Below are 27,155 nucleotides of genomic sequence, written 5' to 3'. Positions count from 1 at the left end.
GCCTCACAGGGTGACATACTGACATGATGTGACATTCATCGTCACACGCCTCACAGGGTGACATACTGACATGATGTGACATTCATCGTCACACTCCTCACAGGGTGACATACTGACATGATGTGACATTCATCGTCACACTCCTCACAGGGTGACATACTGACATGATGTGACATTCATCGTCACACTCCTCACAGGGTGACATACTGACATGATGTGACATTCATCGTCACACTCCTCACAGGGTGACATACTGACATGATGTGACATTCATCGTCACACTCCTCACAGGGTGACATACTGACATGATGTGACATTCATCGTCACACTCCTCACAGGGTGACATACTGACATGATGTGACATTCATCGTCACACTCCTCACAGGGTGACATACTGACATGTGTTTAAGGCCAAATTCTTTATTAGACTGAAAATACATTTCTAAAAATACATCAATGGCAGACATCAAGCCGTCCTAAACCAGGTCATTATAGGGTAACGTGCTCCACCGGGACATTATAAAAAGGTAGGTGTTCAACACCAGCCCTCAAGGGCCACAAAACAGGTCAGGTTTTCAGGATATCCCTGCTTCAGCACAGGTGTCTCAATCGGTGCCTGCTTCAGCACAGGTGTCTCAATCGGGGCCTGCTTCAGCACAGGTGTCTCAATCGGGGCCTGCTTCAGCACAGGTGTCTCAATCGGTGCCTGCTTCAGCACAGGTGTCTCAGTTGAGTGAGCCACTGTTTGAGCCACCTGTGCTGAAGCAGAGACCCTGACACACAGTGGGGGATAAGAGGAGGAGCCTCACGTCACACACAGGAGGAGCAGGCGGCATATGAATGGAAAGTAATTTAAAATCCAAACTTTCACCAGGATCACCGGCGGCATGACGTGCGGACCCTCCCCCCGTCACCAGAGAAGGCGCCGCTATACCCTACCCCGCACCACTCACCTCACCACGCACCGCGTCCAACCAACGTCCGCTTGACCCCCGCGCGCGCTCAGTCCCGCGCCGAACGGTTCCCGCAAAACTGCCCGGTGCCGTTCTGGCTCGCGCAGGAAGCCCGCGTGCCAGCACCCTTCCAACGTGCCAGGCGGAAGTACAACTTTTTTTTTTTTGCCTGCGTTGCAAGCCTCGCTTTGGGTGTGCAGCCCCTTCTCTCTCCTCAAACGCTGTCGTTTGTCTCTGAGACTCCGCCCCCCCCCCCCAGCACTCGTAATAGGCGGGATGCGGTGTGTATAGACAGACCACGAAGCCCCTCACCGCTCCCCCCTCACCTCGCTACCCCTCCTCACCTCGCTCCCCCCTCCCTCACCTCGCTCCCCCCTCCCTCACCTCGCTCCCCCCTCCCTCACCTCGCTCCCCCCTCCCTCACCTCGCTCCCCCCTCCCTCACCTCGCTCTCACCTCGCTCTCACCTCGCTCCCCCCTCCCTCGCCTCGCTCCCCCCTCCCTCGCCTCGCTCCCCCCTCCCTCACCTCGCTCCCCCCTCCCTCACCTCGCTCTCACCTCGCCTTCCCCCCCCCTCACCTCGCTTCCCCCTCCCTCACCTCGCTTCCCCCTCCCTCACCTCGCTTCCCCCTCCCTCACCTCGCTTCCCCCCTCACCTCGCTTCCCCCCCTCACCTCGCTTCCCCCCCTCACCTCGCTTCCCCCCCTCACCTCGCTTCCCCCCTCACCCCTCTTCCACCACCTCTCTCAATCCCCACTCGCCTATCTCTTCTCCCCCACCCTTGCCTCTCCTCCCTTGCCCCCTCACCTCTCTTCTCCCCCCTCGCCTCTCTTTCCCACACCTCACCTCTCTTTCCCCCCCCCTCACCTCTCTTTCCCCCCCTCACCTCTCTTTCCCCCCCTCACCTCTCTTTCCCCCCCTCACCTCTCTTTCCCCCCCTCACCTCTCTTTCCCCCCCCTCACCTCTCTTTCCCCCCCTCACCTCTTTCCCTGCCTCACCTCTTTCCCCCCCCCTCACCTCTCTCCCCCCCCTCACCTCTCTCCCCCCCCTCACCTCTCTTTCCCCCCTCACCTCTCTTCGCCCCCCCTCACCTCTCTTCCCCCCCCTCACCTCTTTCCCCCCCTCACCTCTTTCCCCCCCTCACCTCTTTCCCCCCCTCACCTCTTTCCCCCCCTCACCTCTTTCCCCCCCTCACCTCTCCCCCCTCACCTCTCTTCCCCCCTCACCTCTCTTCCCCCCCTCACCTCTCTTTCCCCCCCCTCACCTCTCTTTCCCCCCCCTCACCTCTCTTTCCCCCCCCTCACCTCTCTTTCCCCCCCCCCTCATCTCTCTTTCCCCCCCCCCTCACCTCTCTTTCCCCCCCCCCCTCACCTCTCTTTCCCCCCCCCTCACCTCTCTTTCCCCCCCCCACCTCTCTTTCCCCCCCCTCACCTCTCTTTCCCCCCCCTCACCTCTCTTTCCCCCCCCTCACCTCTCTTTCCCCCCCCCTCACCTCTCTTTACCCCCCCCTCACCTCTCTTCCCCTCCCTCACCTCTTTTTCCCCCCCCTCACCTCTCTTTCCCCCCCCTCACCTCTCTTTCCCCCCCTCACCTCTCTTTCCCCCCCCCTCACCTCTCTTTACCCCCCCCTCACCTCTCTTCCCTCCCCCTCACCTCTCTTTCCCCCCCCCCCTCACCTCTCTTTCCCACCCTCTCACCTCTCTTTCCCCCCCCACCTCTCTTTCCCCCCCCCACCTCTCTTTCCCCCCCTCACCTCTCTTTCCCCCCCCTCACCTCTCTTTCCCCCCCTCACCTCTCTTTCCCCCCTCACCTCTCTTTCCCCCCCCTCACCTCTCTTTCCCCCCCCCCCTCACCTCTCTTTCCCCCCCCCCTCACCTCTCTTTCCCCCCCTCACCTCTCTTTCCCCCCCCCTCACCTCTCTTTCCCCCCCCCTCACCTCTCTTTCCCCCCCCTCACCTCTCTTTCCCCCCCCTCACCTCTCTACCCCCCCTCACCTCTCTTTACCCCTCCCTCACCTCTCTTTCCCCCCCTCTCACCTCTCTTTCCCCCCCTCACCTCTCTTTCCCCCCCTCACCTCTCCACCCCCCACCTCTCTCCCATCTCATTTGCTACTTTACTTCTTTTTCCTACATAGGTGCATCAGTGTAGTTCCTAGTTATATATCTTTACAAAAGTGTCTATTTTATGAAAAAAGCCTACATTTAGCCTATAATAGTAATAATCCCCTCAGAACAGGGCATTACTGGCCAATAACACCCTGGCTGGGTTAAAATCCCTCGGCTTCGCCTCGGACCTTCAACTCTTCCAGCCAGGGCATTATTGGCCAGTAATGCCATGTTCTTCGGGGATTATTACTTAATTATAATTCACGGAAATTAAATATTAAAGTACAGGCCCGTGGTAAAGCGCCGCAATTAAAACAAAATAGAGATATTCGTCCTTATGTGGCAACACTAGTTAAAGTGAAAGCTATCCCCCATGGCTAACACTATACACCTGATACATAAAGCTTGGCTCCTTGCAGACGCACTTACCAGAACGCCTTCCTACTGTATCTGTATGTTCCCCCTACCATTAGATTGTAAGCTCCTCGGAGCAGGGACTCCTTTTCCTCTATGTTACTTTTATGTCTGAAGCGCTTCTTCCCTTGATCTGTTATTTATATTATTTGTTATTTATATGATTGTCACGTGTATTACTGCTGTGAAGCGCTATGTACATTAATGCCGCTATATAAATAAAGACATACATACATACATCCCTCCTGGAATCGGGGGTGGAGGGGTCTTTCGATGCTAAACCATGCTACTTTCTGCATCCCGAGATAATTACTGTTGTACTCACAGTTGCTGCCTCCGAGGGCAAACGATAGGGTAACAGGAAGCCATGACATCTGTTGTATCCTTCGCTGAAAGAAGCATGTTTCAGCACTGGAAGACCCTTTGGTTCCAATTATGCAAGTTACATGAATTGATAAACTAGCCAGAGCCTAAAAAGACAGATGGCCGTAGCTGGCTAACAGCGCAGACGTTGCGATAACCGCAAATAGATGGCTTTGGTTGGCCAATTTCGTTTTCGGCAAAAATATATTTTTGGTTTTTCATTTTTTATCATCCCTATTGAGCATGTTTAATTTGAGTGCAAATTTGTGTGAGTAAGTTATAGAGATAATAGGGCAAATTATTCGCCTTGGCTGAGAACGTGGCTTTTCTTCGCAGATCGGCACATTCGCCTCTTTTTATTTCATTTTTTGAGTGAAAAACGATTTGCAAAGGTGTGAATGTCCCAGCTCCCTGCCCTCTCTCACCGTCTCAACAATCAGGAGACCAGCGGCGAGAAAGTGGGAGGAGCTTCTCGCACGCCAATGCAGTGAATGCATAAAGATTCGTCGCCCGACATTCGCAGAAAGGCAGGGCGAAGCGAATACAGCGGCAGGCACACGCGGTCGTCCGTATTTTTAGCTGTCAAATGCGAGGGTGAAAAATTCAGCCGCAAATCGAATTTTGTTGGAAACACTGCGTAGAATTTGCGCTCCGAATTGCCACACATTCACCCATCTCCACTTAAGTATACTCAGAAAAAGTGTAGTATAAAAAGGATAGGAGGCAATTTACTTATGTATTTTGCCTAAAAGATGACAAGCTCGTCCTCTAGTTCAGTGAGACAGTTCTTTTCTGATATAGATGCAGCGGCCATTATTTTAACATATCACGCGTTGTATACCTCGGAATACCCATGTCATGGCGCGGGATTACTTCCAACCGTACCGCCTTAAGACGCGAGTGCAGAAAATGGCATTTTAGTGTTCTGGCTTTTAAACACCTGAAATTGACCCAGTAGCACAGCACAGTACTGTACACATTACAATTCATTCATTTAATTGCACAAAATCCATGAAATTCAAACAAAGCAACCGCGATAAACACGTGTGCCTGGGGTGATTGGCCGCGTTCTGTACGTGCCAATCAATAACTGTCTTATGCACTGAATGACACCCGCTTCTTTTTATACAGTCTCTGTTTTAATACGCATAAAAGTGACCTAAAGTCTGTCTTTTCAGCAGTGAGTGGGAGGGGAGCTAAAAAAAAACACAAAATAAACATTCTCTCGTATTCTTTTTTTTTAACAATCATTTTTATTGGTTTTCATGGAGGGTTACAGGCAACATTTCAAAACGTTTACAGGAGGTATGTTTATAACACATTGTACATACAGTAAGGCAGTCAATCTTTCAAGACCTAGACAGGGAAGCTTGCATAAAACATACCGGGGCAGTAACTCCACCTTATTTTAAAAATGAGGATAGTGAAGGACAAGTAGAGAAAGAGAAAAGGGGGAAGAGGGGGGGGGGGGGGAGGAAGACGCAGCGATCTGGTAATTCGGGTGTTTTAATCTTAATTGTAGGGCCATAAGTCCCAGACCTTGTTGAACCGGTCCAGGCTCTGGTTCAGGAGGGCCGACAAGTACTCCATCGGTTAACCTCATTTGTTCTACGGAGAACCATCTGGACGGGGTTTTTATTTGTTTCCAGTTGGCTGTTAGCGAGCAGCGAGCTGCTGTGAGCAGGTGTGAGATTAGTTTTCTCGTGGAAGCTGAGGCTGAGTCAATTGGTTTTCGCTAGAAGGAACACCAGGGGGTCTAGAGGGATCTCTTCTCTTGCTATTTCCTCAGCTATAGAGCGGATCATATTCCAGAAAATCTGGACCCTAGGGCAAGTCCATAGCAAGCAGGGCAAGCATATGAATAGCACTGGATAATCATGGACACATGATACATAAAGCTTGGCCCCCTGCAGACGCACTTACTAGAATTCCCTCCTACTGTCTGTACGTTCTCCCTACCTACCAATTAGATTGTAAGCTCCTCGGAGCAGGGACTCCTTCCTTAATGTTACTTTTACAGTATGTCTGAAGCACTTATTCCCATGATCTGTTATTTATATTATTTGTTATTTATATGATATGTATTACTACTGTGACGCGCTGTGTACATTTATGGCGCTATATAAATAAAGACATACAATACAATAGTATATGTGCTAGGTCTCCACCCTGACCACACCCTCTCCAACAAATATTGGGCTGGCCAGGGAAGATCCGGCTCAGCCTTCTCGGAGACAGGTACCAATGAAATAGAATTTTGTATATATTATCTTTGGTAGTAGTACAAATGGATGTTTTGGCTGCAGCTTCCCAAATGTCATCCCAGTCATCTCTATCTATTTCTACGTCTAGGTCCTCGGCCCATTTCATCATGTAATTGTGGTTGGCGGGTATCATGGAACGTGCTAGTCCCAGGTAGATTCCTGAGATCAGACCTTTTTGGTATGTTCCCACGGCACATTTATTTTCGAAGGTCGTGAGGCTTTTAAATTTGGACCTTTGGGACGCCACTTGGAGGAAATGTCTGATCTGGAGGAATCCGTATAAGGGAAGTTTTACAGAGGAGTGTCTTTCCTGTAACTCCAAAAATATCATCAGAGACCCCTTGTTAAGTAAGTCTGATGCTGTCTTTATACCAGACTCTCGGAATTGTTTAACTTCCCTGGGGTCGCAACCCGGGGAAAATCTGGGTTATCGAATATAGGTATAACGGGGGAGGGGAAGGATGTCAATCCATGTCTGTCTTTTGTTTGTGACCAAATTTTCCACGTACATCTTATGGCTCCCAGGCCTATTTCTCCTGGTATTGTTATCTTCGCACCCCCTTGGGACCAAAGTAGTACTCCAAGGGATAGGGTAGCCACGTATGAGGCCTCAATCTCTAACCAGCCACAGGACGCTGGGTCATTATTCCATACCACCCGTTTGCTTTAGGTGGGATGCTTTGTAGTATCTGGTACACCTAGGCCTCCGCACTCCTTTGGGGCAAGCATTACCGTTCGCGCCACTCGTGGCCTTTTGTTTTTCCATATAAATTGGAAGATGCTATTTTGATTGTTTTTGAGGTCTGCCAGCGGTACACAGACCGGTGAGAGTCTGGAAGAAATACAGCAGTCTGGGAAGGATGTTCATCTTAACTGATGCTACCCTACCGAGCCACGAAATATGGTATTTGTTCCATCTCTGGAGATCTTGTTTAATTTTTGTAAATAAAGGAGGGAAAATTGCAATTGTACAATGCTGCGTATGAGTTGGCTATTCTGACTCCCAGGTATTGTATGTTTGTGGACCTCCACTTATAACTAAAGTTGAGCTTTATTAGTTTTACTTCTTGGGTGGTCAGGATAGGTTCAGCGCTTCTGATTTATCGCTGTTGATTTTGTACCCTGAGATCCGGACGAATCTTTCCAACTCAAACTGAAGATTAGGAAGGGTCGTCATGGGGGATGTCAGAGACAGGATAACGTCATTGGGGGATGTCAGAGACAGGATAACGTCATCCGCGAACAGCGAAATTTTGTGTTCTCTATCTCCGATGGCGACCCCTTTAATATCTTGGTTTGTCTAATTGTTGCTGTCAGGGGTTCGATTGATAGTGCGAAAGGGAGTGGGGATAGAGGGCAACCTTGTCTAGTACCATTCTTAATTTTTATGGGGACTGAGTCTCCTCCTGGGAGTTTGACAAAAACCGATAGGTTCTTATATAGGGCCCTAACCCCCTCCAGGAAGTGGCCTCTGAATCCAAATTTAGTCATAGTATGATCTAGGAAATCCCATCTAATTCTATCAAATGCTTTTTCAGCATCAAGACTCAATAGGAATGCTTTTGTCCCCACTAGATGCACGTGGTCAATGATATTTATTATTTTGCGTGTGTTATCCGAAGCTTGTCTGCCCGAAACAAATCCGAGCTGGACTTTATGGATCAAGCTTGGTAATATTGGATTTAGTCTGTTTGCAAGGAATTTACTATAAATTTTGAGATCCGAATTAAGTAAAGATATTGGCCTATAGCTCCCGCATTGGAGCGGGTCTCTTCCTTCTTTATGGATAATTGCCAGGTTAGCTGTGGACATGGATACTGGGACATCTTCCCCCTCCATAAACAAGTTGAAAACCTCCGTTAAATGTGGAACCAGCACCTTCTTAAATCTTTTGTAATATTGATTCGAGAAACCATCTGGCCCTGGGGTCTTATTTGCCTTTAGTTGTTTTATTACTTCAAATATTTCTCTAGTGGATATTTTCTCGTTAAGTTTAAGGACGTTTCCTCTGGAAGGGCAGGTAAGCTGCACTCCTCTAGGTATCTAAAGATAGCCGCCTTATGGGCTTCCCACAGCGTTATTGGGGAAACGACCGAACCCTTGTTTATATCAAAGTATTCCTTTAGTTTTTGCGTAATTGTGCCCACTATTTCTGGGGAGTTTAAGAGAGAGTCGTTTAGTTTCCAACTGTAGCTATTGTTCTTTCTGAAAGGCAGAGAGAGCACTATGTCTATGGGGGCATGATCAGACCATGTTATCGAGCCAATATTTGACTGGGTGGACACCTGGAGAACATTTTTGGTACCCAGAAAAAAATCAATCCTCGAGTAGGACTGATGTGGAGCAGAATAGAATGAGAAGTCTCGCTCCCCCTGGTGTTGGCTTCTCCAAATATCGAACATTGGGAAGTCTCTAAGCATGTTGTTGAATTTTTTGGCATTGATTATTGATGTCTTTGGTGGCGCTATGCCTTGGGCACTCGATCTGTCTTGGTCTGGGGAACAGGTCATATTAAAGTCTCCCGCTATTATTACTGAGGGTGATTTAAGGTTACTTACAGTTTCAAAAATTGACTCCAGGAAGGGGATCTGGCCTTCATTTGGCACGTAAACGTTCACTAGCGCAATCGGCTCTCCTGTAAGTGAACCCAACAAAATTAGGAATCTTCCCTCTGGATCCAAGATACTCTTTTCGAGGGCAAAGGAGGTATTACTTCGTATCAGGGTAGCTACCCCTCTTTTCTTAGTATGGCAGGAGGCGTAGTATGCTTGTGGGTATTGTCTACCGAAAGTGTTGGGAGGGTTATTTGAGTTAAAATGAGTCTCTTGTAAAAATAAGATGTCACCGTTGAGCTTATTCAATTCTAGAAGTGCTAGTCTACGCTTTCGTACGGAATTTAACCCCTTAACATTCATTGATATGAATTTTATGTTCGTTTTATTAGCCATAGTGGTTTTATTGGTTTGTGGGCCTTTGCTGCTGTGATCACTTTCCCAGGGTGATCAGGCCCATTTATCTTCGGTCTATAGACCCTTCGGGCGTCATCTGCGCCGACCCCCAACCCCCCTATGATCTCCAGAGTTTCGAGAGGCGACTCTTCTGAAGAGGGGTGGGTGGGAGAGGGAGGGAGAAGAAAAGGGAGGGTGGGGAGAAAGGGATAACTAGAAATAGAAATCTGAGGGCTATGAGAGAGCCCAACCATGTTAAACCTTCCTTGCCCTAATGGCAAAGGTTGAGGGCTTATTGCCCTTTGGAGATCTTCCAGCGTGCTCTCGGGAATGGCGCCCTAAGTGGAGGGGGGACCAAGCCCCTCTCTCATCTTGCATCTTAATTTTATTTTCTTAGTACAACAGATTTTAAAGTTTGGGGGAGCCATGGGGGTCAAGTATCTATCAGTGGAGGATGGGTGGGATTGGGGGGGGGGGTGGTAACAGGGGGTTGGAAACAGGGGGAGGGGGGATGAGGACGTGGGGCGAGAGGAAGGAGGGAGAGATCAACTGTACTCCATATTTCGAGTATCAGTGGAGGGTAGGTGGGATGGGGGTGTGGGGGGTGGAGAAGGAGGAGGAGTAGACATGGAGGGGTAGATATGGAGGGGGAAGAAAGGGGGAGTGGACGGAAGGGGGAGAGGGAGTGGGGGGGAGAGGCGAGGGGGGGGAAGAGGGATGAGCGAGAGATCCACTGTACCCCATATTGCATTTAATAGGAACCTTTGTTGGTACGTGTGTAGCGGTCATGTAAAATGGCTACAGTCATCTCTCCTGCTGACAGTAAGGCCTGGTAAGTTGTGGGCATGCCAGCAGTAATTATGGAGGTTTGCCCTCACACCCTGGTGGGGTGCCCTGTGTATGGATGGGAGTGGTCACATGCTCTGACTCCATGGTTAGTGATGTCAGAGGTGTGTCAGCTTCCAGAGTGTACATAAGGCACAGCACTGTGTCAAAAAGTAGTTCTAGTACAAGTTCAGCTAAGAGGAGGAGGAGTTCAAGTTCTAGTCCTAGTCTGAGTTACTGGTTATGTTTTAGTAACTGCAAGAGACTGTGTCCAGGGACCTGGCACAGGGTAAAGATATCCCGGCTGGGATAGGGAATCCCTATTAAAGGAGAGCTCACCTTTCAAAGGGAAGCATTGACTCAAGATGAGTGGCTAGATATTCTACTGCGTGGGGCAGCTAGCCCACATCAATCAATAAAGATGCTCTTATTCGAACACCCTCTCGTGTACATGTGTGGAGTGAATGTACAGAGAGGAGCACCACGAAGGAGTTCCTCAACAGGACCATCTCCATGCGGACGCAGGGACCCTGATGAGGTGGAGGCGCTGCACTGGAACTAGGTAGGACTCAGCACACTACCTCAGCTGCCTGTCTGGACGGGTCCTCCCCATACACCATCATGCGGGAGACTCAGGTGTCCTGTTGCCAACAGGTGCACCACCCGACACTACCACACTGTAATGGGGACCGGTTAGACCACAGGGGCCAATGTGAGTTTGGGTGGGTCAGGCCGGTTCAGAAAAACCGTTACATTTGGAGGCGAGCTGCTGAGATCAGATCTGTCATCAGGACAGGCTCTAGCTAGGCACACTGGGAAACAGGGAGAGAGTCTGCTGCCACTCTGTGCTGCGTAGGGACGGACCTAGGGGTGGTCAGGGGGCTGACGGGATATTGTCAGTTTGCAGGGACGACCTAGGGGCCTGAAAGGAGTGAGGGGTTTGGAGCTGGGCTATAGCTGACGAGTCACCTTGAGGTAGTGCTAGTTGGTAGGACGCCAGAAGGGATAGCCTGTTAACTTGGTCAGGAATCCTGGAGAGGGTCTGCGCTAGGCTGACCAAGAGAGGTAGACGCCCCAAGTACTGCATGGCAGAGCCAGAGTACTCTAGCCCATTCCAGACACTTACCATAGGGAGCACAGACTGGGAGGAAGGAGTTACAGCAGACACTGAGAGAGTGAGCCTAGCCTGAGGTAGTGCAACATGAGTCCAGCCTAGATCAGGTACACATGTGGTGGTGCATCTGAGCAATCTTTATTGTACTGGTGTGGTGGCTGCCCCGCAGAGCGGAGCCCCATGTACGATAATTGGTACGAGAGTGTGACAACCCAAAGAATGGAGGATCCGCATGGTGCGGAGAGCCCAAAATGGCGACCAGAGGCTGATGGGGAAGGCACCCGTAGCGTGCGCCCCACTGAAGAGCAAACTGTCGCTGAGTTGTCTTTAACCAATCTGCTCTGGAGTGGAGCGAAGGCCGTGGCTGCCCCGTTTTTATCCTGTCTGGGACACCGAGGAGCCACCCTTGAAGAGTGTGAGGACATTGTGATAATTGGGGGGGAACCCCGCGAGGAGAGCAAACAAACTGACTTTTCGGGCTTAAAAGCCAACCAAAATGGCGGTTCCCGCTTGCTAGGGAAACCGCATGGGCCAGTCGCAGAGAAAATGGCTGATACAGAACTTGCAAAGAGCTGGCCGGGAATGGCGCGAACAGCAGAGCCCCGCCCTGATGGGGGGCATGGCGCGAAAGCTATGGCTGCGCCTGCATGGACAGTGACTCACTCGGCCCCTGTGCTGAGTCAACCGCTTAGTCTATGGGACCCTCCCCTGATTTCCACCAGGGGGAGTGACTTTCAATTATGGCCTGTGGGAATGCACCCACTGGGCCCAGGGACTGATATCCAGACGGCGCCACTACAAGAAGTAGTTCCGGCCGCGGAGGTAACGTGCCAAAAGGAGGGATATTTTGCACGAAAAGCAGCAGCTAGGAGAAGGCGGGAACTAGCCGCGGCCCAAGAATCCCACTCTGATGAGGAAATTGGCGCGAAAACGCAGACCGCGCCCACCAGGACTGAGAAAGGCGTGGCCTTAATTAAGGGGCATGATATTCCCCTGTGGGATCCGCCCATAATTGCAACCCCTGGGGGCGGGTTCCAGCTATGTCAGCGGAAGGAGGAGCCGAAGCAGGAAGTGGCTGGCCCAGAAGCTTCTACCGGTCAGTTGCGAGGAACCACTGACCTGGAGAGACCCATACTGAAAGTGGTCCCTACTAAAAGAATGGCCTGCCCCCCCACTGTGGGAACTATGGTCTCCACCCAGCCCTACTCGGTACCCGGCGGGGTACTGGTAGTCAGGGTGGCAAATACCGAGACAGTGGTCGGGCTCTGCCTACAATGCGGGCTGCCCGGAGGCACTGTCAACACGGCGGCACGTTGCCCACATTGCAGGACATTATATTTGTGGCCCATGCCCACATTTATACCTATCCAACCTGCTGACCCCCCAGGGGATACGGCTAAGCGCTCCGCCGAGTCCCCTGGCGCACTATGGATCAGCCGTGCGAGTCCCGGAGAAAGGGGACTGGAGTCGACCAAGTCGGCTGGGTCAGTAGGAACCGAGACGGTCGGGTCACCCCCCGACCGAGCAGAGAAAAGACTTTCGCCACGCTCGGTGACCCCGAGATCAGGGAAGGGAGATTACTCCGATGAGGATCTCCGTGAGCTAGCGGTGGCGAAATCGGGATCCAAAAGGGACCCAGGACGGACGACACCCCGTGGGGTGAGTGGCAGTCTGGAAACCAGGGCGTCCCCCGCAGATCGGCGAGTCGAGAGACGGAGTCCCGCCGTCCCAGGACCTGGCGGCGACGGGAGAGAGACGCCAACGCCCCTGCGGACTAGTAAGAGAAGCAGCCCCATCACTTACCTTGTCCCGGCAGACAGCGCAGCGGAGGAAGGGCCGTGCCAGGCCCGAGACGCACGTGGAGAGACGGCATCACTTCCGGTGAAGATGACGGCGGAGCTTCCGGATGTCGTCATCGAAGAAGAGATCCCGAATGGGGATCCGACCCGAGATGGCGGCGTTTCCGGTTCCGGGGAGGACATCACTTCCGGTGGCGACGGCGGAACCGCTGGGAACGATGCAGCGACGCTTCGGCGATCGGGGGAAGGTCCCCGATCACCTCAAAGGCCCAGGAGTTGGATGGGCGATCCGAGGACTGAGGAGGGTGAGATGTCCTCATTGGACCAGTCTACGGACAGCCGGGAACAGGTCGTAACCCCGTGGGGTCCCATCGCTTGGCCTTATGTCCCCTCCCATGCCCTAGATAAAACCCCTGCCCCTGTCATCGGTTCCCCGGGATCCCCGCCTAGCTTGGAGTCGGTGGACTTACCCTCGGAAGAGGAGGTGAAACGGACTGGGGGGGGACAGCGCAGTTGCGCTACGGAAGGCACTTCTCAAGGGGGGGGAGAGTTGAGAGTGGCCGCGGTAGGCCCTGTAGCTTCCGAACCAGTGAAAAAGGCCCCGGGATCTTACAGGTGGTCCGTACCGCGATCTGAACGGACCTCGGGGGTATTTTCCCTGGAAGATGATAGAGAGTCAGGGGAGTCACATAGATTCAGAGAGCACCGTTGGTGGGCCCCACTATTCGAAGGGTACTCCGCATGGATGGACCGCACTCGGTTCCTCATCCGGCGAGAAGATGTAGTGGATTACTGGTGGGCTGTGGGAGAGTTCACCCCTGAACAAAGGGATAGAGAGTTGCAGGAGCGATGGCTGCAGATCGAGCATAGGGAGATAGAACCCATGGGTCCCAGCATCCTGTCAGATCCCGTGGACCCTGATGAGCCCCTATCATGGGTGTTACCTGGGAGGGCCGGTAGGGCTGACCTGACCAGGATAAGTAGGGCCGAGCGGGCCATAACTGCTCGTTATAAGTCATCCCACGGGTTGGAGTACCCGTATGTCCCTGAGCCTCTTATGGACGAAATAGAGGAAAACAGAGGGAAGTGGCTTAGGGAGGCCATTGAAATGTACTTAGTCGGAAGAGGAAGTGCAGTGGTAGGGAAGAAGGCTGAGGAGCGGATAGAGCACTTAATACGCATATGGGGCATAGGAAGGAACATCTACAAACATAAGGTGACCTATAGGCCCGAGAGGGGACTGCCGAGACATTACTATGTTACGGTCCTGGATATGGGTGGTAGGGAGGTACGAAAACCTGACACCAGTCACTACTTTTAGGAGGTACTATGTATTACGCGGGTTCGTGGCTGCTGGACGGGGCGGGCTTGGCGGAATGTACTGTAGACATTTTTTTTTCTGTGTGTATTATGAAAATTTGTAAGATGTTCTAATTATGTTTTGTGTTTCAGTGCTTCCTGGAAAAGGGTAAACAAATTTAGGTCCCAGCGAGGACGATGGGATTCACCAGGGGGAGAATGTAGCGGTCATGTAAAATGGCTACAGTCATCTCTCCTGCTGACAGTAAGGCCTGGTAAGTTGTGGGCATGCCAGCAGTAATTATGGAGGTTTGCCCTCACACCCTGGTGGGGTGCCCTGTGTATGGATGGGAGTGGTCACATGCTCTGACTCCATGGTTAGTGATGTCAGAGGTGTGTCAGCTTCCAGAGTGTACATAAGGCACAGCACTGTGTCAAAAAGTAGTTCTAGTACAAGTTCAGCTAAGAGGAGGAGGAGTTCAAGTTCTAGTCCTAGTCTGAGTTACTGGTTATGTTTTAGTAACTGCAAGAGACTGTGTCCAGGGACCTGGCACAGGGTAAAGATATCCCGGCTGGGATAGGGAATCCCTATTAAAGGAGAGCTCACCTTTCAAAGGGAAGCATTGACTCAAGATGAGTGGCTAGATATTCTACTGCGTGGGGCAGCTAGCCCACATCAATCAATAAAGATGCTCTTATTCGAACACCCTCTCGAGTTCCTCAACAGGACCATCTCCATGCGGACGCAGGGACCCTGATGAGGTGGAGGCGCTGCACTGGAACTAGGTAGGACTCAGCACACTACCTCAGCTGCCTGTCTGGACGGGTCCTCCCCATACACCATCATGCGGGAGACTCAGGAGTCCTGTTGCCAACAGGTGCACCACCCGACACTACCACACTGTAATGGGGACCGGTTAGACCACAGGGGCCAATGTGAGATTGGGTGGGTCAGGCCGGTTCAGAAAAACCGTTACACGTGCTATATGTATAACATCAAACATAGTAACTTCTACATTTTGAAACAGCTACTCAGAAGGAGTCATGTCTTAATGCTCGGGAGATAGCATCAACCTTTGTATAACTTTAAACAGTCGATTTCGACTTTGTGACGGGAGGGGATGAGGGGGGAGGAGGAGATGGGGTGGAGGAGGGGAGGTGGGTGGAGGAGGGGAGGGGGAAGGGGGGTAGGAGGAGGGGGGGAGGAGAGGGGAGGGGAGGGGAAGAGGGTGCGGGGGGAGGGGAAAAACCATCAGGGCCAGTGTTGTACTTACTGGGAATCCTTGTTGGTACTTGCTATACTTATAACACCAGACATAATAGCTTATACAGTTGTAAACACTCAAACAGGAGGAATCTTATCATGGTACTATGAAAGTACCATCAATCCATAGATTAATCCAAACGGACGTTTTCCACTTTGTGACGGGAGTGGGAGGGGGGTAGGGGGGAGGATAAAATCCACCGGGTCCTGTATTGCATTTACTAGAAACCTTGCTGATATTTGCTATATGTATAACATCAGACATAATAACTTGTACAGTATTAAACACTCAGACAAGAGGTGCTCTGAAAATAACATCAAACCGTGTATAAACTTGAACAAACATTTTCAATTTCAGGGGGAGCTGGGTGGGGTGACCCGGGGGGTGGGTGGGGGCAGACAGGTGGGAGGGGATGGTGGAGGATGGGGTTGTGGAGGAGGTGGTAGAGGGTGGTGGATGGGGGGGGGCTTCCTCTGAGCAGTCCCTCTGGTTTGTGGTGTATTTGTGGAAATGGGTAATCATTCACAACTTTTTACTAACTGTAGACCTTCAACACAGGGTCCCAGCTTGGAGTCTCGGCTTGGACCTTTAGATGGAGTCCTCTCGGCGGAACCAGTCGATGTGTGAGTATCGCCCATGCCGTCTTAGTGAGATGGTGGGGAGGGGGGTTCATCACCAGGAGGAGGGGGTGGGGGAGGGGGGAGAAGGGACGGAGGGGGGGGAAGGGACCCCAATCCAATACAGGGGCCTGCCAGTTCAGAGAGGATCATCGGGGTCGGACCCAGGAAAGGGGGGGGGAGGGGGCGGAAAGTCCGCGGTTGGATTGCCCCCCCCCTGTCCCACAGGAGCATCGACCCTCCATCGCCTGGTGTTGGAACTCCGGTCGGTGGGGCAGGCCCAAGGCTCCTTCGACCAGATCCGCTACCATGAAGCAGGTATGGAATCCACTCTTCTTTTTCTCTAATCCTCCGTTCTTGGGTTCCTTTGGGATGTGATCCTCTGCGATGTCCTCGGGTATCTTCTTGGAGATGGCGATCTGCGGGAACCCTCCTCCTCGGCTCCTTCATTCAGGGAAGGTAGGTCCAGTGCCTTCAGGAATCGGGGGATGTCCTCTGTGTAGGATATTGTGTGGAATTTACCCTCCACAAGCACTATCAATTTAAAAGGAAATCCCCAGTGGTACTTTATGTTCTTATTTCTCAACAGGATCGTGAGGGGTCTTAGCTCTCTCCTTCTTTCGATAGTTGCTTTGGATAAATCTGAGTATATTTGTATAGGTGTAGCTTTGAAGGAAATTGTTCCTTTATTCCTGCTTGCTGTTAGGATGCGCTCTTTCTGGGAATATGAATGTAATCTAACAAGAACATCCCTGTTTTTTTTGGGACCAGAGAATTTAGGGCTAAGAGCTCTGTGTACTCGATCTAGCTCCAGAGTTTCCTGGGACAGGTCAGGTGCCAGTTCAAGAAATAATTCCCTCAGGTATAGTCGTAGGGATTCTGTTACCATCTAATACCATGTGAGTGTATTGCATTATACTTACCTTTTATAAATTTGTATACAGTCTGCACTATGTCCGGTTCTTTTGTTTATTACTAAAGGTACCTGAGTGCATACTTCTATTGAGGCAGACACCTACCTCTACCGCAGCTGGCGGATCATCACTTAAAGATACCATTACGTATACACATCCATCCTCACATTTGTGAGTATTTTACATATAGACTTTAAGAAGACATCCTCACGTTTATTATTTAAACAATATTGCTACTACTTGTGGGCTGTAGTTCCTTCTTATTACTTATGCCAGCTAGCAGTTCCCCCGTGGAGTGGCCCGTCAAAATGGCGACCCTCTCTCCTGCAGCCCCCCGACCGGGACAGTTGGATCCTTTAGTAAGGGGGGTACCCACGTGTGCCTCCACCCCACCCCCCGTCCGACGGTGCCCAGACTCAGGTCAGCTCTTTATTTATTCGTGCGTGTGTGGGGAGGGGGGGGGGAAGGGGTTGCGCAGTGGAGCGTGCCGCCTCCGTCTTACCTCGCGGCAGCAGACGGTCTCCAGACCCCACCTGGGGGGAACTCCGTCTGGGTCACCGCCGGCCCGGGTTCCGCAGGGTGCTCCGAGCTCCGCCGCCCCGTGTCATCAGGGCCTGAGTCTCCCACGATGGTATGGGGGACAACAGGACCAGGTTTCTGTGGTACTTGCCTCCATCTGTTCTTAGTGGTACAGCGCCTCCATCTCTGGCAAGCCCTATCAGGGTAGGGTGAAATCCTTCCAGAGAACCCCCCTCTGGGGCGAGAGATTTCAGTCTCACACAGTCTCTTATAAAACAGCCTTTGACTCCTTTATTGCGCACAGCAGCAGCACAGTGTTCACTCAGGTACAGGATCTTCTCCTCCTCCAGAATGCACACCCTCAGGATGGTCTGTGGGTGGTCAGTGTCTCCCTGCCACCACCCCAAGCCGTGGGCGCTCAGGGTGGGGCTAGCTCTTCCCTCACCCCCTATTGGTCCACCTATAGTTCTAGCAGCTCTAAACAGGGCCTGCCAGTTCTCCTCCTCCAGCTGTGCACTTCATGCACTGCTCACTCTCTCTCCTAACACACAGGAACTGCCTGCACTAAATAGGCTGCACTGCCCTTTATGACTTTGGCAGGCCCCTCCCCTATGTCTCTTGCATTAGACACAGAGTCAGGTGGCCTACCTCCACCACTCAGGGCAGGGCTTGAAGGGGGGGAAACCCATGATAACTACTGGCAGCCTGCCCTTAGTAGGACTTACACCAGTAGGAGGATAGACATATAGCCCAATTTCTTACCAGGGCTACACTTCTATTAATGGTTTCCACCACTGATACTCAGCCAAACGTGATACCATTGTGTCACAAACCTAAATTAGAAATGTGTCATGAAAATGTATAGAGCAAGACCAAGTTTAAGAGGACACGTTAAAATACATTTTAAAATGTAAAAAGAAGACAGAAAATGGGATTTGCATTTGTATTTACAGTAAAAAGAAAATCCATAAAAGGATTGTTTAGCGCAGCTCTGACATGAAAAAGCGCTCTCCCCCCATCACTCCCCCTCTCCTTTCTCTCCCCTCCTCCTCTAACTCTGCCATCTCCAACTTTCTAGCTATCCCCTTCTCTCTAACTCTCCCACCATTCTCTCTTACTCTCCCACCATTCTCTCTCACTCTCCCACCCTTCTCTCTTACTCTCCCACCCTTCTCCCTCACCCTCCCACCCTTCTCTCTCACTCTCCCACCCTTCTCTCTCACTCTCCCACCCTTCTCTCTCTTCCACCCTTCTCTCTCACTCTCCCACCCTTCTCTCTCACTCCCCCACTCTTCTCTCTCTCTCCCACCCTTCTCCCTCACTCTCCCAACCTTCTCCCCCACCCTTCTCTCTCTCTCCCACCCTTCTCTCTCTCTCCCACCCTTCTCCCTCACTCTCCCACCCTTCTCTCTCGCTCTCCCACCCTTCTCTCTAACTCTCCCTCCCTTCTCTCTAACTCTCCCACCCTTCTCTCTAACTCTCCCACCCTTCTCTCTAACTCTCCCACCTTTCTCTCTCACTCTCCCACCCTTCTCTCACTCTCCCACCCTTCTCTCTCTTCCACCCTTCTCTCTCAGTCTCCCACCATTCTCTCTCACTCTCCCACCTTTCTCTCTCACTCTCCCACCCTTCTCTCTTACTCTCCCACCCTTCTCCCTCACTCTCCCACCTTTCTCTCTCACTCTCCCACCCTTCTCTCTCACTATCCCACCCTTCTCTCTCTTCCACCCTTCTCTCACTCTCCCACCCTTCTCTCACTCTCCCACCCTTCTGTCTCTTCCACCCTTCTCTCTCACTCTCCCACCAGTCTCTCTCACTCTCCAAACTCTATTTGTAAATGAACTTTTAAAATGGTAACTTTTCCATTGCAAAGAAAATCTTTGGAGGCTTTTTATGATCTAATGTTATTTGGAGATAAGATTAAAAATGCTGCAGATTACATTCATAAGTAGTTTGAACGTTATTTGTGACCTGCTACAAGCCATTAATGGACAGTATGTGGCAGATGTTTGCAGATGTTGCTATGCTGTGATGCTTGGGCTGATGTCATAAAGAACACATCATCCCTAGTAACAAAGAAAAAATCCACAGGCAAGCCCCACCTCCTCATTGTAACAAACATATATGACTTACCCAAGCCACACTGGCACCCACCTGCATGTTCACTATCCTATTTTTGAGCCATGCATTACCTCGATTGGGTTTACAACACCCCAGTCCATGACGTGGAAGAGAAAGAGTGCGCATGGGATGAGTTTAATCATGCACGTTATGTAATAGTCTTGTTTATCTGCTACGTATTGACCTTTGCTGGGACTATACTCTGTCGTGGCTATTTCAGGGTAAGATGTGTGAACCTGTATTTTTTCCCCAATGTTTTCAGTGGTGGAACCATCTGTAAGGCCGCGATTATAATTGCCGCGACGGCGCACGCGCATCGCGAACAACATGCCTCCAATACTATGAGGCCGAACATAGTGCGGGCGAGAGCGTGCCCGATGAGGCGCGACGGCGCAACCACGTTTTGGAAAGACAAAATCTTTTGTCTTTCCTAGCGACGGGCGCGTGACGTTCGCGTCGCGTCAAGCGGTTGAGCCACTGCGGGCGAACCACTCACGTGACATCACGGCCACGCCTCCCCATCGCCTGAACATCGCCCAAAAGCAGAGTTCACATTCGCGCGAGCGACAGGCGTGCGACACGTGCACACGCTCATGTGTCTCATAGAAGGCCCGAACCTCCGCTGCTGGGAGCCTGGGTTGTAACTGATCCATCTGGTGACAGCGCCTCCACCTGTACGGGTCCTAACAGTGTGCAGGACAATATAATAAATACACCGGTATGATAACAGATTTACTGAGCACATATGAATAATAGTGATAACACAGCCTCACTCAGGCCTCGCAGGGCCGTAGCCCCTCGCCATGCTCTCCACACCCCGATAGGGTTTACCCCAACGTACTGAGGTGCCCCTGGGCACCCAATCACCCTGGTGTCCATAGAGTCAACCACCCACCCAAGTGTGTGAGATAGCTCTGCCTCACTAGCCTGTGTGTAGTTGGTGCAGTTGGAGAATGTCTCTATATATCAGTAGAGGTATGATCTGGTCCCAGATCACCATGGTCCAGGATGCACCCACGTCCTGGCTGTGTCCCTATGCTCTGGTTCTACAGGGGCAGAGTCCCAATCTTATGGGCCTGTCCCTGCAGCAAACACAAGCTGAGGTATTGCCATAATTTCCTGAAATTGCCTTTTAACATCATACATCTTGGGAGTAGGCTGACAATAGAGCCAAGACTAAAGCTGACATCTCTCTAACGTTGCACTACACCTGCACTTAGATTGTTCATCTTGTTGTCTTTTCTCCTTTATACTCCCCCTGGATTGTGAGAACATATTGCTACGTTTTGGGACCAGTGAAGACTGGCCCCACCAGGGGGTCTGAGCAGGGAGTTACAACCTGACATTTCATTATGTCACACTTTGTAATTATTACTTGCACTATACTGTAATTCACATTGCTGAATATGTTCTATTCACTTTAAGGCTGCGGCCCCGCTGGCGCTGAGCTCGCTATGTGCTTGGCGCTCTGCGCGCTTACCTTCTTCAATGTGGATCAGCACATCCCCTCTCCCGCTGTGCTCGCGCGCTCATGCGCGTGCACACACGCTCTCCCAAGCGTTGTGCTTGGGGAGACAAGGGAGAGATACTTTTGTGCTGAGAACAGGGTCACATGACCCTGCTCTGACCAATGGGAAGTGAGAGGGCGTGTTTTACTGTCCTGCTGTCACACACACACACACACACAGACACAACACAAGCACTGAATTCAGCAGAGAGAAGTGAAAAGGAGGGGGCGGGGGGCAAACAGAAGCCTAAGAATAGTGAACACTCCATGTGTTAAAGCGCTTTATTTGACCACTTTCACTTGTTGGATACAATTGGATACATTCTATTTTTAATTCTATGAGTTATTACAAGTTCTCTCAGCACGTCGGCCACTGGGTGTATTGTATTGTATTGTATGTCTTTATTTATATAGCGCCATTAGTGTACATAGCGCTTCACAGTAGTAATACATGTGGTAATCAAATAAATAACAGATAATATAAATAACAGATCATGGGAATAAGTGCTTTAGACATAAAAGTAACATTTCGGAAGAGGAGTCCCTGCCCTGAGGAGCTTACATTCTAATTGGTAGGTAGGGAGAACGTACAGAGACAGTAGGAGGGAGTTCTGGTAAGTGCGTCTGCAGGGGGCCAATCTTTATTGGCCAGGTGTTGTACCTGGTAGGCTGTGTATCTGGCACGTTACAGCATACTGGGAGTCAGATAGCTATACAGTTTACACAGAAAGCAGACGGAGAAAGAGAGGAAGTCACGGGAGGAGAAAGTAAGAACGCTGGAGGAGGGGAGAGAGGCAGAGAGAATTGGGGACATCATAAGGTATTAAAGGAAAGGGATGGGAGGGAGAGGGATGATTCGGGGAGAGAGAAGGGGGTAGGGGGTGGAGCGGAGGAGGGGAGGGATGAGGTTGGTTTCTTAGAATTCCCGAACAACACCAGGTACTTCAGCTAGTGTTATATATATATATATATATATATATATATATATATATATATACATATATATATACATATATATAACAGTGGTCGACAAATTACCAAAAAATCTGCTTGCCGAACAAAAAAATCTACTCGCCACCTAGTACCACACGTGTGCTGCTTGGGCCAATAGGAGCTCGCCACGATGTTAAATCCACTCGCCCGGGGCGTGCAAATGTATAGGTCTGTCGAACACTATATATATATATATATATATATATAATATATATATATATAGATATATAACAAAACAAGCAAAGATTGAAGTAGCGCCTCTAAATTATCCTGATTAAAAATAAATTTTAGAAGAACCAATTGCTAATCATGAATGCGCTTAGCAGGGCGGCTTTAATATAGGCTGATACACTATGATACAGACAATAAAATAATACAATATTAGTGCAATCTCTTAACAATTTGACCCTATAAAAAATATATGGATAAAAATCTAAAAAATTATATATATATATAATATATATATACTGTATATTTTGCTCCCTGCCAGTGTCCTATTACCACTTCCTCCTATGTCCTCTCCCCCCTGGTGGCCTGTACGGGATCTAAGTCCTTGATTGTCGTTGGAGGCTGATGTGATGTCCACCCCCTCCGAACTGACGACACCGAAGTCCCTCCACCTCCCCACTCTCCTTCCTGGCAAGGATGCCAGGGGTGATGCCCAAGGGGAAATCAATCATTTTGAAGCCATGTTCTAAGTAACTTATGTCATAGTTTAAGCAAATCCAAACAGCAGTAAGGATGCAGGATAGGTTTGACACGTTAAACTCAAACTCTGTTCATTAAATAAACAATATAACAATCTGTATTAAACACAAATAAAATAATATCCCCAAATAGTAAATAGGCTGTTTTTGACAATTACGACCACACAGGGACATTTAAAAGTAGTTTGTTTGAGTTATGTGTAGGCCCATGTGACAAGGGGGTTACTACCATGATATAACAGTAAAGGTGTAGAACGCTGCTGTAAAAAGCCTTCATGTTTAAAAAAAAAAAAAGGTCCTTTTCCAGTTATACGTGTGTTTTATTTTTGTTATACAGCCCTTTAAAAAGTATCCGGGGACACTTCCAACAAGAGATCTCTGCCACACTAAGGGTGAGTATTACCTGGGGTGGGTAAGTACTTCTTTGTGAGTAGTCCATCCATGGAACAGCCTACTAGAAGAGGTGGTTGAGTGTGGTACAATAAAGGAATACAAAGCAGCTTTAAGATACAGCGGTGGGAACGCTTTTAAAACGGGCAATGGGGATCCGAGGCTTTAAGACAAGCAAGACAATGCATTGGGTGGGCCAAGTGCTGTACTGCTTGTATTGTCACATTGTCGTTGTAATCCAGGGGGAGCATGGAGGGAAATAGAACAAAAAGACAAAAAACAAAGTAAGTGTAGACAGTTTTAAATTGGTGTAAAATTCTATGTCTTGTCTTGGCTCGTATGTGGTGCCTACTTACAAGATGTAAGTTGTAATCAAGCGGTTTTGACACACAATGGTCTCTGCTAGGGATGTTGTTCTCCACTCTGTGATGCGGTCTCCAATTCTCAGCTCAGTAACCATGTGTATGTGAAAAAAATGATACCATAGTGCAGACCAGTATAATAATAAAACTATACTTTATAGGGTTAAAAAATGAACACTTACAATAAAAACAAGTGATTTAAGCTTTTGTCACAGAGTGGAGAACAACATCCCTAGCAGAGACCATTGTGTGTCAAAACCGCTTGATTACAACTTACATCTTGTAAGTAGGCACCACATACGAGCCAAGACAAGACATAGAATTTTACACCAATTTAAAACTGTCTACACTTAGTTTGTTTTTTGTCTTTTTGTTCTATTTCCCTCCATGCTCCCCCTGGATTACAACGAGAGTGACGATTTGTGGGACTAGTGTAACCAGTCCCTACCAGCTGGGTTTGAGCAGGGGGTTTGAACCTTTTAATATCATTTGCACGTTATTTGAGCACATTATTATTGTTGAATAATCATTTGATTTTGTTAAGAAACTCACTATATAGCTTAAGTGTACACTAATAGAGTTAGCGCCGTTTCTTTCACCTTCACATAGCACGTGTATTGTCACATTGACCATCTATCTCTTCCTGTTGATCAGGGACAAATCATATTTTTGTCTGAAATGTATTATTGTTCTACTTTCCCCCCAAAAGATATTCCATTCAGGCCCAAACGCCTGCATTTTCATCCCAAGTCTCATCTTATGAAAGGTTTTGGCCAGTGTGTGCTATGTATGAGCTCGGGAAGCGGTTATGTGCTCCCGTGTACATGGTAGTAAGTACTGAAATGTTGCAGGTCACCTCTACGGATCCCATATAGCAATGCAGGCTCAGTATTTATATGTTGCCACTAGAGATGTGCAAAGCGCTTGGATTGGCTAAGCATTAATGTAATAATGTGCCTTGCAATTTCGCTTAATACGCTAGTTTGCAAAATTCTGAAAAATCGCTAGACTGGCTTAATGCTGAGACAGTAAACAGGACAGACACACCATGTTTCTCCCGCTATCTGGTGATGTTTGGCTGAATGCTTGCCAAATAGCAAACTCTAAGGCATATTCCCTGACATTATTAGCCTTTTAAGGCCTAGTGAAATCTTATGAAATGAAGCCATCTTTAATCTTGACCAGCACACCTCATTTAAAGTGACAACATGTTTTCAACAATCGCTTAATCTATTCCAAAGAATCGTCCTGAAGATGAAGAAGTTTAGTAAAACCTGAAATCTAAGTGGAGAATTACAGTAACAGGTTATCATGTCTATGCAGTTTTGATACGAAATTGATGCAAACACCAATTTTAATCTCAATATGTAGTGAAACGGTCTCCCCCGTGCGGGAAGGTTTAGCTGCATTCACTAGAAAGAACCTGATCTCTTCTCCAGGGGTTGGGAATGGTGTCTTCACAATATATTGAATAGCTATGTGTCAATATATCAAGGTAATTTGATCGGTGTACAGCTTCTGTCAACAGGAAGCGTTGGAGAGTAGTGAGATGATGCAGATATTATGTGATTTATTAAATACTCTGCCTCTATCTGACATCTTTCTATCTTTTTCTGCCTCAAAAACGACCATCTCTGAGCTGAAATAAGTTAAGTCAGTAAGTGTACGGGCTCAGAGTGTTGTGTTTTCTAACAGGTCTCAAGGCTCCAGGAAGGTCTAGAAGAGTGGAACACGGTCAAGGAACCCCCATCAAACTAGGCCTATTGTCTAATCTCTTCAGAAACTATAGGACAGACAATGTGTCAGTCAGTGACCTCAGCCACAGGAGGAAGAAGTGGGAGGAGAGACAAAAGACCCTTAAGTGCAAGATCAAGCCCTGTCGTCTCTGCAAAGCCAGGAGAACCCGAGAGTGGTTGTCCCAAAATTTCCCTTGCTGCCCAGAAACTGCTAGGGACAGTGAGCGACCATCGGAAGAACAGGCCTTTTATTGGACCTAGCTTTTGTCTATGCCCTGTAGAACCAGGATATCCAAATATTGATATAAAAAGTCAATAAAGATGAGTTATGAGAAGGATAAATATCCGTATAGTTTCACAGATCGCACATTATTTATTTATTTATTTTGCTCCAGATTTCCTGGTATTTTAAAAGAGAAATCCTATATACAAAGCTAAAAACAACCACTTGTAAACAATTTAACGGTCTGATTGGCTTCCTTCCACTGATCCAACCATACTAAACACAAATATTTGGCTGTTTCATTTTTTTTATTATTATTGTTAATTACACGTTGCCTTTCTTAGGAGCCTCTGAATGGAAGAGTGTTTGTCAGTCAAGGAATTTCATTACCATTAGCCCACTCAGACCCCCATGCAAAGAGCTCAGTTATTGATGTAATGAGGTGTTAAGTTAATGCCTCGTTAAGTGCTAACGGGTATCTTCAAAGCTCACTAGGGCAGTCCAATTTGGAGTCCCAAGTGCTATTTTATTCCTCCCAAACAAACTTCTCTCTCTCTCTCAAAACTCATATGTGAGATGAGGGAGCTTACGCCCCCTTTGGGCGGGACAGGTGTAGCGCAAGTTATGTTATTTGAAGCTAACGCTAAGCCGTGCTAACTTACCCCGCCATTAACCCTATGCTAATGAGATTGATAACGGACGTTGTTTTTGTATATATTTAGTTTTGGTGGATATGCGGTACCTTCAGGGAACATAATAGGTGTTGCTCATTTATACCTTGTTATTTGAACTGAAAGGGTTACCTATCTAGATTAGAGTTGTGCCATATACCTACCATACATACTGTATTTGACACTGGGACATCAATCATTTTTTCATCTGATATACCTAGATGTGCCTTTCCACATGGACATCCATACGTACCAAGGGCTGCACCTCTCCTATTATGATAATATAGGGAAACCAATAATTAATAAGAGTATCACATAGCCCCATACGATATAATTGTATTGTATTATTTTCTGTCATGTATCTGGACCCCTTTACATGTTCACTATTATTATTCACATTTTTACGACCGCATTAATAATAATAATGGTTGTTTGTTCTTGTAGCGCTTTACAGAGACATTTTGCAGGCACAGGTCCCTGCCCCGTGGAGCTTACAATCTATGTTTTTGGTGCCAGAGGCACAGGGACATAAAGTGACTTGCCCAAGGTCACAAACTCAGTGCCAGTCCGTATCTTTACTCACTGAGCCGCTCCTTCTCCACTTATATACTGTACATGCGCATGTGTGCCGGTGTAAGAGACCTGCGCAGAGATATACTCAGGGAGACCGATTTGTTGATAACTAAACTTGGCTTTATTTAGCCTGTCACTTTCACCAGTAGTTTAAGGCAAAACATAATACAAAGAAACAAACACCTATCCCTGTGTAAGGGCTAACTTACGTCCCCAGTCACACTCTGCAAGGCTGGGGGGGAAAGCCCATTACCCTCTGTGGCGAAAATGGGGGTAATCAGCGCATTAATAAAGGCAGTGGGCTCGGCTGGTTACCCCTATTTCGTATTGGGGATGAAGGGGTTAATATTATATGCTGTTCCCCTTTTAAGACTGCTAATTTAGGAACGGAGTGAGCCAGCACCCTGATTTTTTATGTGCAATCCCCCCCCTCCCCCCCAGTACACACATATTAAAAATATAACTTTGTCATA

The 27,155-nt window shown here is 49.0% G+C and overlaps 1 protein-coding gene and 1 long non-coding RNA gene across 3 annotated transcripts in view; one reads left to right on the top strand and one right to left on the bottom strand.

Annotated features, from left to right (window-relative positions):
- Positions 1–1,117, bottom strand: part of TMEM209 (transmembrane protein 209) — a 32,334-nt gene extending 31,217 nt beyond the window's left edge. The window contains exon 1 of one of the 2 annotated variants that reach the window (XM_075599365.1): positions 954–1,117. The gene's annotated coding sequence lies outside the window, so the exon portion shown is untranslated. Of the gene's footprint in view, positions 1–871; positions 896–953 lie in introns of those variants that run through there. The other variant, XM_075599367.1, reaches the window with a different exon arrangement.
- On the top strand, positions 400–25,577 carry LOC142494834 (uncharacterized). The gene is made up of 3 exons (XR_012801593.1): positions 400–527; positions 23,065–23,119; positions 25,175–25,577. It is a non-coding gene; the product is annotated as an uncharacterized LOC142494834 (long non-coding RNA).
- Positions 25,578–27,155: the final 1,578 nt, after the last annotated feature.

The sequence above is a fragment of the Ascaphus truei genome, chromosome 5, assembly GCF_040206685.1.
Source record: "Ascaphus truei isolate aAscTru1 chromosome 5, aAscTru1.hap1, whole genome shotgun sequence".
Taxonomy (NCBI): domain Eukaryota; kingdom Metazoa; phylum Chordata; class Amphibia; order Anura; family Ascaphidae; genus Ascaphus; species Ascaphus truei.
The sequence above is the reverse complement of the archived record's forward strand: the minus strand, read 5'-3'. Positions and strand labels throughout refer to the sequence as shown.